The sequence below is a fragment of the Phodopus roborovskii genome, unplaced genomic scaffold (genome assembly GCF_943737965.1).
Source record: "Phodopus roborovskii unplaced genomic scaffold, PHOROB, whole genome shotgun sequence".
NCBI lineage: Eukaryota > Metazoa > Chordata > Mammalia > Rodentia > Cricetidae > Phodopus > Phodopus roborovskii.
The window spans coordinates 22196049-22210794 of NW_026125281.1; the positions used below are offsets into that span (position 1 = coordinate 22196049).

The window sequence follows — 14746 nt, forward strand, 5'->3', positions numbered from 1 at the left end:
GACTGTTGGGACCAGCAGCCAATGATGCATTTAGAAGAGTCAGCAGGTTGTTTCTACAGCATGATGTCATAACTGAAGATCTGGACATTTGAGGTAAATGAGTGTGTGTGTGTGTGTGTGTGTGTGTGTGTGTGTGTGGTACATGTGTGTGGTTAAGTATGTACATGCTTGTGTGTGTCCTTCTATGTGGAAGCTGTAGGGCAATATTATATGTCTTCATCGATCACTTCCTACTTCATTTTTAAGATAGGGTCTGTTACTGATCCTGGAGTTTCTCTGTTCAGCTAGACTGGCCAGCAAGATCCAGGGATCTCTGACCTCTGTGTCCCCAGTATTTGAATTATACAAATGCCAAGCTGCACTCTGTTTGTTTGTTTGTTTGAAGCATGGGTGCTACAGATTGAATTAAGTTCTTCCCACTTGAGCAAGAAGTAATTTATTTCCTAACAGCCATCTCCCCAGAGCTTGTTTTTCTAAGGTGACTTTTTGACTATAGAGAATCAGTAGTGCCCATAGTATAACAGAGCTTGGGTATCAGCAGACATGGATGTTCTGCCAACATAAGAGGAACAGACATGTAAAGTGTAGAAGGCATGTAGTTGGCAACAGAACCCTGCTGAGCACACTGGACATGTCGGAGAAGAATTTAGAGGTGTAAAGCTACAGTCTTCCAGATGTCACAGCGATGCTAGAGAGAGGGAGAGAGGACGCAGAAATGGGCTGGGGAAATGAGTCAATGGATGAAGTTTCTCCTACAAAAAAAGCATAAGGGCTGTGTCCAGATCCCCTGACCTCTGGTGGGAGCTGAGTATAGCAGTGTGAATAAAGACAGACAGGAAAAGAGAGGAGTAGAGGAGTGAAGGGCAGAAGGCAAGACTTACTTGGAGAAAGGACCGTTTACATCTGCTGGAAGAAGACAGTGAAAATCCAGAGGCTGCCGTGCACTCTGATGATATACACGTTTATACAGCACGGAAACGACTTCCTTCCGTATAACCTTTATTAGTAGCATTTGCTCTTTGACAGTTTTCTACAAGGTTTTTTGACCCATACTGCCTCTCCCACCCAACTTTGTGTCCTAAAAGTCTCTCAGGATCCGTTTGTGCCACCCAGACATTCTTAAATGTGTGGTGTTTCACTGGAGTCCTAGAACTACTGAAGGCTATACTCTCAAAGACAACTGTCTCTCTTTCCAAGCAGTTAACAGTTGCCAGCTACCCCACAGCTAGATGACTTCAGCCTGTTTTTCAAGGCATGGGTACACTGACCTACAGGACAGCACTTGGTGTAACTTTTGAGATTACGCTAGGGTATGGAGAGATGACTCAGCCAGTGGTTAGGACCCAAGCAGCTCTCACAGGCAACGCAGGTTCATTTTCCAGCACCAATGTTCTCAAACAACTGTAATTTCAGTTCTAGGGCATCAGATTCCCTCTTCTGGTCTCTGTGAGCTCAGAACTACCTTGTACTAAGTCTGTGGGTATTTCACAGAGTCTGCATAAACCTGCTTGGAGCATTTTCATATTACAATTCACATTCATCAAAATAATATGTTTCATCGCCCTCAAAAAGTCTAACATCTCATGGATACATTCTTAAAAGGTTTTCACAGATAAAATTTTATCAAGGAAATCTTGTTATTGTATTAATAAGAACATTGTTAACAGCTCTGACCCACGCCATGTGTGGCAGGACTCAACCAAATGGATTCCAGCAACACCTCTGCACCAATCAGGATCCTGCCAGCTCCAGAGGTGCAGGACTGTTGGGCACGATCATGATCTCTTTGTGATGAGGAAGCATGGTCCTACCCAGCACCATCACACACTGTGCAGGACAAGGACACCACACATGGACTTCAGGAAGTCTGCCATGCTCCGAGGAGAAAACATGAGTTCACCTGTCTGTCACCTTGCAGCTCCAGGCAGAGGGGGTACTATTATGGTAAGAAAATGAATAATATGGTGAGAGAGAAAGAGAGAGAGAGAGAGAGAGAGAGAGAGAGAGAGAGAGAGAGAGAGAGAGAGAATTGTTCATGCACTGTAGACAGAGCCATTTCTGAAGAAGTTAAAGAGATGAGGAATGGGCTGAAGTAGGTGGCTTGGTTGCCGCCCAGGGTCATGGTGATGTCTGGGCCTGAGCTGCTGCTGGGGCCCACATCTGGGTTCATGGTTCTGATGCAGCCGTGAATTGATCCAGCCCCTCACCAACTGAAGGCTCGGAAAAGAGGGCCCTAAATCTCGCCTGGGCAGCACAATAGAGCTAAGCCTACACACAGGAACAGGCAGGGGTGAGCTGGCCCTGTGGGCTTGAGAATGGAGAACTAGTCACGCCCCTCACATCTGCCGTGTGGTGCATGAGTGAGGGAGCAATACCATCCTCTCATTGCCCCTTGCCACCAGCAGCAGTTGGGGGACCTGACTCAACCCCTTACCTACTAACAGAAATCCTGAGAATGGGACCTGCGACTTGCCAGGTCACCACAGTGTGGTGGTGGGAACCAGGGAAAGATGACGCCCTCACCCCTACCTCCTCCAGCTAGTGAAGGAGCAGATCCTCTCTGCTACCGCCTGCAACATCTGAGAAAGAAGAAGAGCCTGTGCTTCCTGTAGGCAGCACAAAAGAGCTGACGGGGGGGGGGGAGGACATGGTTGAGCCGGTCCAAGATCATGGGCATGAGAGATCTGGCTCTGCCCCTCATTGACAAATGGCAGCACCCACCGGCAGGGAAGAGATGCCCTACCCCACCCCCACCCTGAGGCTGGTTGGGGAGATGCCCTTGCCCTTCACCAGCTGCAGCACTCAGGAGAGTGGGCCCTGCACCTTGCCTGGGCAACACAGTAGACCTGACCCTAGTGGTTCAGGTGTGGGAGAGCCGGCCCTGAAGGCACGAAAGTGGGAAAATTGGTCCCGCCCCCTTGCTCATTGTAGCAAGGGGTGAACTAGCCAAGGAAACGCAGGAGAGCTCATCCCGATGGTGAGGACAGAGGAAAGCTGACAAGCTGACCAACTACCAGGACCAGGACCAGGGTTATGAGTGGGCCCCACCCCATCATCCACCCCATCTTTGATCTATGGGAGCTCATGGCGTGGTCAGTCCTGCAGACCCAAGGCTACAGGAGCTCCACAACACAGGGCAACAACAGGATGTCCAAGAGGAGTCCCAGTAGGGGTTCAGCATCAATAGTGTGGCAGAAACCAGAGGCCCTGGACCAGACCAATGACTCTTTGCAATGAACACTTGGAAGTGAAGATATATGGATAAAAGGATTTCCTGTGAGACTCTCTGAATCACACTACAGTTTTCATGACTAGAATTTTTTTCCTCTTTCTTTTTTATCTCTAAATTTTATTTTATTTTGTGGGGGAGGCTACAAGGGTAGAGGGTGGATACAAAGGAATGGGATCCAGATGCATGATCTGAAAGACAAAGAATAAATAAAAAGAAATTTTTAAAAAAGAACATATTATTATTGTTTAAGTTCTCTCAAACTATTATAAATATATTTGTAACAAGATCTACCACTCACCAGTATGCACTATTTCTACATGAATAAAACATGAAACAATCCATTAGAAAGAATTATTTTCCTGATGAAATGATAGCTATTTTAGTGGGGTTTCTGATGAACTGTCTCATAGGTCTGAACAATCAGGAAAAAGCCTGTGGATGAGAATGAATCAAAGATTTGAGCTAAGAAATGAGGGTGGCTTAAAATAACAAAAATGCACTGATTGGTCTTTGACATCCTGTGTGTGTGTGTGTGTGCATGCGTGTTATCAAGAAAACTCTGTGGTTTGCTGTTCCCTATCTAGGTTAACGCATGGTAGTGTAGTAATTTACAACATTACAAGAGATGAAAGAAAAGTGGCTCAAATACCCTTCACAAATACTTATTATTTATAACAATGCTTCAGTATATATTGCTTCTGACAAAGCAAAATACCTATGTATCATTTCTCCCCCTCTGGGAAAGAGCCAATTTGCACAAATATTTAAAAATTCATATAATGGAAAAATGTATTCTAGTCATGAGTGCTTCTTCACGTGGAAATATAGCCTCCCATATGTTACTCGACGATAGCATATCACTGGACTATAATTACAGTATATTCAAAACAACACTTAATAGACTCTTCATTAAGAGAATTGCTCACTTCAGTGTAACAGCATTGGAGGGATTTCAGGCACAGCTAAGATCCAACATCTGAGTTTTCAGTAAACCCAACTCCTTTCAGTTCACTCTGCCCACCCTCAACATGGCCTCGTGAAGTCACAGCAGCACAGATTCAAAGAGAAGATGGGAAAGGGACTAGACAGCTCTTAGAGTACTTCAAGCAGCTGTGCCAATCCACAAACCACAGACCATCCAGAGCTAAACCGAAACTCATGCTGCCCTTCAAAGCACTGCTGTGTAGCTTCCATCAGGAGTCAGCCATGAAGTCTTCACGTCTCCTCAGTGATTCTGGTCCCACCCAGCTATTCCTTTTGCACAGTGCCACCTGTGTCTCTTTTCTAATGTCCCCTCAAGCTTGATCTGACTTTTTGGGATGGAGCCACAGGCTCAGAGATCTTCATTCTTCATTCCAAGGGGCATTCCAACCACCAAAACTAAGCATCTGCATAGTTCTTTACTCTTTCTTCTTCCTTCCTTCCTTCCTTTCTTTATTTCACAGCATTTAAATACTATTTTATTTTTCCAGAATCCATAAAAATCTGTCTCTTTCCTCCTCACAAATGAACAATTAAGTTTGCCTTTTCAAAGTCATCTACACCAATCCTCCACGGAAGAAAAGGCAATTCACAAATATACAAAGATTAAAAGTAGTTAAAATGAGATGTGTCCTATATTTTCCCTCTCCCTCATCAATTGATACCCAAAGGAAAAGTGCCCAGTCCTAACATCTAAAGAATGACGTCCATCACACAGGTAATTACTCATCCATCTTAATGCTTCCTTGTAAGTTTGCCCTTAAGAAGCCTGTGATCTCCCAAGCCAAGGGCCTCCGTAAAATCAATAAAACATCGTCCTAGCAGGCCACCAGCCAGATCATTTTCCACCTTTTAACAAGGCAGTGGTTATTAAATGCCTTGTTTGAAAACCCAAGTGGGGTCATCAGACTTTCATGATGAAAATAATCCATCAATTGCACATGTGCTATCTTTTCAGTGTCTTTGATATGAGTGATAAAGTGGGTAATGGCCTACAGTTTTTCAATATATGAGCATGTTCTTCCTTCTCACATTGAAGCTGTAGCAGAGCAAAGGGAATTTCATGACTAGAGGTAGCTTGTTAGAGATAAAGCAGTTTCTCTCCATTATTTCAGTCAATGCAGAAGGCACATTGCTGATTCCGACTTGGAAAGCAGAGCTCTAAGCTGCCAGTACCATCTACATCATTCACTGGGCTAATCAACAGCCAGAATTTTGAAATCCATGTATTGCAAAATGATATACCCCATTGTAATGTTTTATATTACTCTTCTCTAGGGGTTGGAAGATTACCCTGAATTTATTAGAGAGATTGGAGACAGAGGCTCAAACAAATGAAGATGTATCCATTGGTATTGCACACTTCTTCAATGCCAAACCATCATACAAGATCTACTGGAAACATATGATTTTTATACATCTCTGTGAAGATAATTCTATCATACAATATCTTTCTGGAATTATAATTACTCAAAACTTGTATCTCAGTACCGTCAGATATCTACATGAATGATAAGAATAATCCATCATTTGACAAATGGGAGCTTTTTCCATTTTTGTGTATGTGTGTTCTGTTCACTTTGCCCAGGAAAGAATTGTAGGACCAAGCATTTTCCAGTTAAGATGTCCTCCTTTTCATTGTCTTACATTAATGATAAAATTGAAAAGGATGAGTATTTAAAAACCCTCTCTGTATTATTATAAGCTTCCAGAATTAGTCAACAGATTTAAACTTCAATCTATGACAACTTCCAGTAAGAGATAAAGATCTGGCACTCTGCCAATTGAGCATGTCATTTAAGCCAGGAGTCCTGCACTCTATGGACCAACACCATCAATAAGAGGCTTGGAATCCAGAAAAAAGTCCATTTTTTAAATGCCCTCCCATTGATTGAAGGATGATCAAATAAGCTGGCACAGCCTCAATGTGAAATGATTTTAGACTCTGATACTTTGAAATTAGATAAAGCTCAAATGGTGGTTATCATAACTAATAAGATTATGCCATTACCTCAAACCCTTAGTATCCAGAATCTAAAGGAATGATGAGAACAGGCTACTCAAGCCTCACAGGTACCTCAGATACAAAGTCTAGCACCCAGGCCAAGCAGAACGATGCTGGGGAGGCACTGCAGACACAGACACTTGAAACCCATTGCTCATTCTTGTCTTTTATTTTCCTGAAATTACACGGAAAATGAACAGGAGAAGAAATGAAACAGGTCAGCTTAATCCAACCTGTGTGTTCTTTCTTATACAACTGTATAAAGTAAAAGCAGGGAGAATCAATTGTGTGTGTGTGTGGGGGGGTTATGAATGATCCATGTTTTATTTATATAGTTAGATTTGCTTTGTAGAAAATATTTTCAGTGTTAATCCCATTGGTCTGGTGAAGTCACCATCAGGCGCACTGACACCCAAGGTGGAGAGCTCCAGTTTCATGGAAGCAGATGTACCTTCTCTCAAATCCCTACTCTGCCACATATTTGCTGCAGGAACATGGACACGCTATCTAAAGTACTCTGCCTCAGTTTCTTGTTACACCATAAAGCTAATATCAGGATGACTGAGGTCACAGTTAGCATGTCAGGATGAGCAGCAAAATTTATGGACTGCTCAGTGTGTGCACAGATTATTTTCTAGGTTGAGCTATCCAGTTTCTAAGAACTGCTGTAATTTTCACAATTTCCTCAGTGAAGGAATTGTGACATAGAAAAGGTCAGTGACTTATCTGAAGTTGCTTGCCTAAATCGGTAATAATTTGGTTCATTTGCTAACTTCTTGAATGATATTACTGTAGTTATTACTTATGCCACCACCTCCAGGACTTCACTCCCTTCCTTTATCCCATGAGCCTTTGCACCTGTCCATCCCTCTGCTGTCAGGGGTCACTTTCTTTCTCCCCCATCCTCTTTCAGATCCATTGAGTCATCCTTGTTCAGCTCTTGCCTTTGTCCACATCCCAGTTCAGAAGTCTTCACCAAACTGAATTGTAGATCAAATTCTTCGAGACAAGTTTCATAGCAGGGGTCTTTCTCAAGTAGGACTGGTTCTCTATGATGTCTTGTGTTCTCCAGGGAATCTCATGCATGGCAATGGCCTCCCACAGAAGCCTGTGGATTCTGGAGATGAGCATTATGCCAGTGTTCACTTAGACTTTTACTCTAGCACGAAGGATGACATAATCTTTTCAATGAATTAGGAATGTGTGACTGTACTGAGTACATAATATACTTGGGGTACAATCTAAGGACTCGAGTTGCAGCTGAAAAATTAACATTCTGCAAGGGTAAGTTGCTATTTGTTCTGTCTAAGTCCAATCGAGGCTTTGGGCCCCACAAGACTTTTACCATCAAATTAATGTATTATATTTAACTGAATATAAAATATAGATGTGATGAGGAGAATAACAATTCCTGCCAAGGTTTCATAGCCCGGTCTCCAGACCCTAAAATACTGTCTCTTTATTTGGGAAATGGGCTTTGCCGCTGTGATTATGCCCAAGGAGGACTTGTGTAATCACAGTGGTCTTCCTAAGAGACAAACAGGAAGGAGGGCCAGTGTCAGAGGAGGGGTTGAGACAAAGCAAGAGTCAGAGTGATGCAACTGACAGAGGGTCAAAGAACCAGTAGTGTGGAAGTTCCTACGAGGTAGAAAGTGCAAGGGACGGATTAGTCCTAGAGCTGGGAAGAGAATGTCATTCTGCTGACTTCTAGATTTTAGCTATATGTCTTGTTTATTAGACTTAACACCATTGCACCTTGACAGTAGTAAATCCACTGTATATAAGTTTGTTAGCAAAAGCGATGGGAGGTAACACAGATGTTAAAGGACCTTACGTGCATGGGTAAAGTTGACTACATGGTGATGAAATAAAATAGTAGTTTAGACATAATAATGTGAGTTTGTTTACTAGACAAATGTAAATTGTATATAACCATAAAGGGTTTCCTGTTCAGCTACAACTGTGCAGTCACTTCCTTAAATTAGACACATTCACAGGCAAATGAAATCTGTTCTTTAATTACTATCCCCAAATCATTCTAGTTTAAATATGCATAATTGTATGATAAATCACATCAAAAATGCTGATTGGAGGTGCATCTACCACCTTCTAACTATGTGCCATGGCTTTCTCTGTCTACATTCCAATCTGAAAGCATATCCAGAACCAATCTTGTGTTGTCATGAAGCCCAGAGTCTGTTAGTATTCAGTGAAGAATGCTTTCTACACTCTGATTTGCCCGATCAAGCATAACCCTCCCAAGGTTCTTGCATCTTGTCACATCTCATCATGAAGCCACACCAGTATAGATCATGAACAGAACAGAGGAGGTGAGGGCTGAAGCTACCATACATCATTATACATGAGTTCAGAATCATCACTACTTCAATTTTAAATTTTAAAAAATGCAATAAAAAGAATCATCCTTAAACTGTAAGGTCACAGATCGCTCCAAGTCTGCCTGTGAACTTTAGAAAAGCTTCTGAAAAATGAAGAACCTCTCTTTAATAAACCACCTTCATTAACTTGTGGGATATTTAAAAATAACCAATAAAACAAATCATCCTGAATCATGATTCCTTTTTCCTCTTCAAACAGTTTTATTGATTTTTTTGGGCCCCGGGGGGGAATTTCACATCATGTACCCCAACCCCACTCACCTCCCAGGCCCTCCATATCTGTTCTTCACCCTTGTAGTGTCCCCCACAAAAGAAAACTAAGTTAATTAATTAAATAAAAATAATAATTAAAAAACAACAAAAAAGCAAAGCAAATACAAACAACAAAAATCACTTTGCTCCTCTCTCTCCCCCCACCTTTCCATAACATCTTCATTCAGTTCACTGGAAGCTGTGGAGTGTCACAGTAGACTCTCTTTTGCCCAAAGAGCTTTACTTTCAAATATTTGTTGTGTTATAAGTTCAAGGCCCCTGGCTTCTGTTACACCATCAATACTGGACCCTCATTGAAACTCCTCTTGGATATCCAGCTATTGCCTGAGTCATGAAGATCCTGTGGCCATAGTTCTGCAGGACCAGTCCCTTCATGAACCCTAACAGGCCACACATGGGGCAGATGTTGGGGTGTGCCAATTCAAAGCCCTAGATATGTATTGCAGTTTAATAAGGTTCAGGATAAACAAATAGGCCAAATAAATGTTTATTCGGGGGAAATAACTTACAACCTAGACAGTGAACACCAGCAAGTTCCACTGGATGCTCTCCTCTCTGTGTCTTGCCATCAAGAGAGCATTCCCCAGCTCCTCCTCAGACCTCCTTCCACAGGTCAATTCCGCCCCTGGCTTCACCCCCCAATGGGCATGCTCAGTGCCACAGAAGGAGACAAAGTGAATATCCCACTACAGATATGTGTCTGGGTGGTAGCTGAGTCAGTCATAATAGGCCACTGGAACCATCCTTCTCAGGCAGGGGTGAAGCCAGCTCTCCAATGCTTGTGGTGAGGAGTAGAGCCACTTCTCCTGAGTGGGTAGGGGGTCATCACTTTCCTGAAGGGCAGGGGCAGCTCTCCTATATCAGGGTCATTGGGGCTAGCTCTCCTGTGTGGGGCAGTGGAGGGCAGGGACAGCTCAGTACAATGCTCAGATTTCAACTGACATGATTGGCATTCACCCCTGTGGTTGCAGGGGCAACAGACATCAACATCAACAGAGATCCCTACTGCAGCAGACCATGGGCCAGACATGGCAGCTCAGTCCACCCAGATTGGCATGACTCCAGCAGCAGCACAGCCCATGGACACCAACATGTACACATCCATGTGGCCTTTGGTGACAACAGAGGTCATGGACAGCAACACAGAACCCAGCTGCAGTAAGACCCTGACCCAGACATATTCCTCAGCAGCAGCCGTGGACTGGACGTCACCATTGCTGGCAGTGCAGGTCACTCAGATCAGCATGGCCCCAGTGGCAGCATAGCCCTTGAACACCCACATGGCCCCAGGTGGTGGCCCAGACCCCAAGCATCTGCATGGCCTTTGATGGTAACAGGAGCCTAGGACATCAACACAGACCTTGGCTGCAGTAGAGCCATGGACCCAGACGTGCCTCTCAGACTGTGGCCCTGGGTAGCACTGCTGGCCACTCGGATCGGTATGGCCCTGGCAGCGGCATCTCCCTGGGACAGCAACACTACAGCATGATTCTGTATCCTATCATTTATTTATTTTACACATGAGCACAGTTTCTCCTCCTCTCCTGTTCTCTGCCCCCATCTCCCTCTATCCCTCCCCCACCCTCCCCTTCCCCTTCCCCATCCACTCCTCCTCCTTCTCAGTTCAGAAAGAGGCAGGCCTCCAATAGGAGTCAACAAAGCACACTATATCAAGTACAGGCAGGAAGAAGCTCCTCCCCCTGCATCAAGGTTGGGCAATGCATCCCACCATAAGGAATAGGTTCCAAAATGGCAGCAAAAGTGCCAGGGTCCTGATTCCACTGCTAAGAGCAACAGACTAAACTATACAACTGTCACACACATGCAGAGGGTCTAGGTCTGTTCCATGCCGGCTCCCTAGCTGTTGGTCCAGAGTCTGTGAGCTCCCAGGAGCTTAGGTCAGCTGTCTCTGTGGGTTCCCCTGTCATGGTCTTGACCCCTCACCCCCCACTTCACCCCCACCCGGCTCATTCAATCCCTCCTCCCTCTCTTCAACATGGTTCCCAGAGCTTAAAGTTGTATTTTATCAATGTATTTGCTATCTCACAGGTTGCTTTTAGTATTTATCATTCTAAAGACTCAGATGAGATAACAAGAGATTTAAGGAAAATCAGTCAGAGGGAAAGAGGAGAGAGGCCTTCCACCACTGGAGACCCGATATAAACACAAAGATTCAGAACAATCAAAATTAGAGATGCTACTGGCGACACCACATGCCTGCTGCTAATATACTCACTGGAACTTGACAAATTGAAAAATCCATTCCCTGTATATTGTAATGGTTGAAGCAATGAAAATTTTATATTAGTATTGATAATGACATCCTTGGAACAAGAGAGATGCAGAGACTGGAAGTGCACTGCATTAAAAATAAATAAATAAACCCTCACGCCAGACATTAGAACCTGAATCTCACTGTTCCTGTCTTAAGCAGTGTTTTAGTTGTTCGTCTTCATTAAGTTACACTTAAAAAGAAATGACATATAGATATAGAAAATTAGCAAAATGAAAGAAACAAAATATTCATCCCAAAGAGACACCCACCAATATGCTTTGTTTTTTATGCCCACCCATCAGTTCTATTAACGCACATTTGCAGCTCAGTAGGCATTGGAGAACTGACTTGTGGCTGTCCCTGAAGAGGGCTATCTAGTGCGTTAGATATTACTGTGGAAGTTCTCCCAAGCACATTGCTGAGAACAGATTCTGGTCTACTTCGAAGAACCACTTCGTCAGACCCATTCTCATCTCCTCAGAGTAGACAAGACATCATTGGCTGCTACATTCTTAACCTGCTTACTATCCTTGTTGCTGCAATTAAAAAATGAAAAGCAACATAAGGACGGTTATATTTGTCTCCCAGTTTGAGGGTGCAGTTCCAGATGGTAAAGAAGGTAAGGCAGCAGTGTGTGAGGCAGCTGGTCATATAGCATCCATACTCCAGAATCCAACAGACAGATGCTGGTACTTAGTGACATTCTCCCTGCATAAACCATGACTTCAGATAATGAGAGCCTTACATAGCACCCTATGTCAACTCATCAGACCTGCACAGTTAGGACATTTTTGAATTGAGAACTGGAGAGACAGCTCAGTAGTTAAGCACTTGCTGCTCTTTCAGGGGACACAAATTTAGTTTCCAGCCTTCATGTCAGGTGGCTCAAAATGACCCATAATGCCAGCTCCAGAGAATTTCTTCCTTTCTTTTTTTAATATGGAACACTTCGCAAAGTTGAGTGTCAACCTTGTGCAGGGGCATCTTCTCTGTATTGTGAGCAAGAGCTCCAGGATTTGATGCTGTCTCCTGGCCTCTTCAGGCCCCTACACACACACACACACACACACACACACACACACACACACACACACACACACACACGCACGCACACACACACGCACATCTTTAAAAGGACTCTACTAATTCTCTTGCTTGCAGAAATTGAGCAAGAGAATAAGCCATTGCAGTTATTTGTATAGTGGAGCTGTGTTACATGGCACCATATGTTTAAGTGCCTGGGATGAGTAATATGCATGGCCTATGAGACAGTCTGACATGGAGTTAGGCAGATTTGGGTTTGAATCCTATGAAAGTTATTTCCCCAATTATGTTTCCTTTCTAACCCTGTTTCCTCCTCCTCTGAACCAGTGATGAAGGTGCTTGCCTGTTATTTTCCCCAGTGCCACATATCATGGGAATACAAAACATGGGAGCCATGTGCAAAACCGAAAATCCTGAGACATGTAATGTATGTGCACCTGCTTGTGAGTGAGTCTGGGGGAGTGTATGTGTAATCACATGCTTGTTTAATCTATATCAGAAGACCAAAAGAATATTCACTTGTATTAGGCACTGAATAGAATGCCTGCCTTGGTATCGGCTGGGATCAGGCAATTTAAAATCTCCTTATCTGAGGCTGTGGAAGTGGTTCCACAGGAGCATGCTCATTTAGTATACGCTATGTGAGGTCCTGGGTTCAATCTCCAGCATTACAAACCTAACATTAAAAAAAAGAAAATCTCCCTGTTTTCAGAAGGATTGATCCAGGATGAGTATCGCATGGTAAAATCTACTGAATTATATTTAATTCTATTGTAGTAAATTGTTCTTTGTACAGAAGTTGAAAAGCATGTAATTATTTGTTGGAAGCCATTGAAAACAGAATGCTATAACTAAGCAGTGAGCTGACCCTTTTGTACTTCAGGGACTGGAAAGAGTAAGCATCTATGGGTGGTTAGTAGAGAAACTGAGGCTTGCAGAGTGGTACTTTCTATGAGAAGCAGACTGCACAGATGTGTCTGTTTCCTGCTCTGGCCCTGCCCTGCTCTTGGGAATGGAGGCTGCATTTTGAGTGGCAAGAGCAGAAGTAAAAAAGAAGCAAAGGAAAACTTTATTCAGCTAGCTGACTGTTACAAAGAGGCACACATATTTTCTAAAGGCATCAAACATCTGCTGCACTGATATACCCTTTCTTGCCCCTCAGTGCTCTTGCAGTTCTGAGTAATCATGTAGACCGTGGCTATTACCATTCCACAGTCTCACTCTCCATTTTTGCCAATTCCAATTTGTTCTGAGCCCTGTAATAAATGAAATAAATAATAAATGAAAAGGCCAGAGGCAAGAGTACCATCGCCCTGCAGGCCCAGGGGAGAAGCCAGAGGTTGTAGGGCATCAGTGCAGAGAAGACGGAAACCCATGTCTCACGGGCCCAATTATTTACTGTAGCTGCCAAGATGAGATGATATATGGCTGTGACAAGGCTATCCTGGAAATTGTAGCCAACTGATATAAATTTAGATCTGTTACAAAAAAAAAAAAAAAAAAAATCTTGAATCGAAAAGAGTTCAACCTAAAAGTAAGGAATTCAATAACTCTGGGTTGCTTCCCTTCACACTGCACTTTTACCAAGCAATTCAGTATTCAGTAGTTACTTCATTTTCTGAACTATTTAACTGATAGATTATTTTTAACTAACACTATAAAACTTTTTATTTCAGATTCATAATGGCATGCCAAATAATTTTAGTGAAATCACAGGTACAAAACCAAAATGTAAAGGCTAGCTTTCAGATCTGGTGCAATATACAAACATGGGATGTATTCAGTTGGCTGTGACCATGGCAATGAAGCATGTAAGGGTTAGCGCATGAGACTGGGATCAAGGTCTGGTTTCCTCAAACGGTACCTTACGAGATCACATACGGAAATGAAAAAGTTAAAGGTCAGAGGGCAGCGTTGGCTCCACTGGATGAATGCAATGAGAAGTAAATGATCAAAATGAAATATTTAAAAAGTGGATTGACACTACTGCTTCCACAGATAAGTGGCAAATGGGAGTTCATTGAACCCCGAGAGAGTCCCCAACATGGAATTCACAGTCTTGAGTTATAAGGAAAGAGAAGCCAGTTAGGGAGAAATCAGGTTTACACAGTAAAAACAGAACAACAAAAATAGAAAGTAAGCTTACTTTATATTCTTTTTTATTATTTAATATTTTTTTCTTATTTTACATATCAATCCCAGTTCCCTCTCCCTCTCATCCTCCCATGCCCCCACAACCACTCCCCAGGGAGGATGAGGCCTTCCAGGAGGGATCATCAAAATCTGTCCCTGGGGAGTGGAGGGGGGATGGGATGGGAGGGTGATCAAGGGGCATAGGAGGAAGGCAGGGAGGAAGGGAAGGAGGGAGGGAGAGGGAACTGGGATCAATATGTAAAATAAGAAAAAAATTTTTTAAAAAATCTGTCAAGTCATTTAGGGTAGGGCCTAAGCCCTCCACTGTGTCTTAGTTGAACTCCTGGAATCCAGTTGCAGAGAGGGAAAACTGATGAGCAAAGGCGTCAAGAACAGGCTACAGA

At 43.3% G+C, this 14746-nt stretch overlaps 1 pseudogene; it reads right to left on the reverse strand.

Moving 5' to 3' along the window:
• Positions 1 to 12098: 12098 nt before the first annotated feature.
• Positions 12099 to 12188, reverse strand: LOC127233674 (uncharacterized; annotated as a pseudogene).
• Positions 12189 to 14746: the final 2558 nt, after the last annotated feature.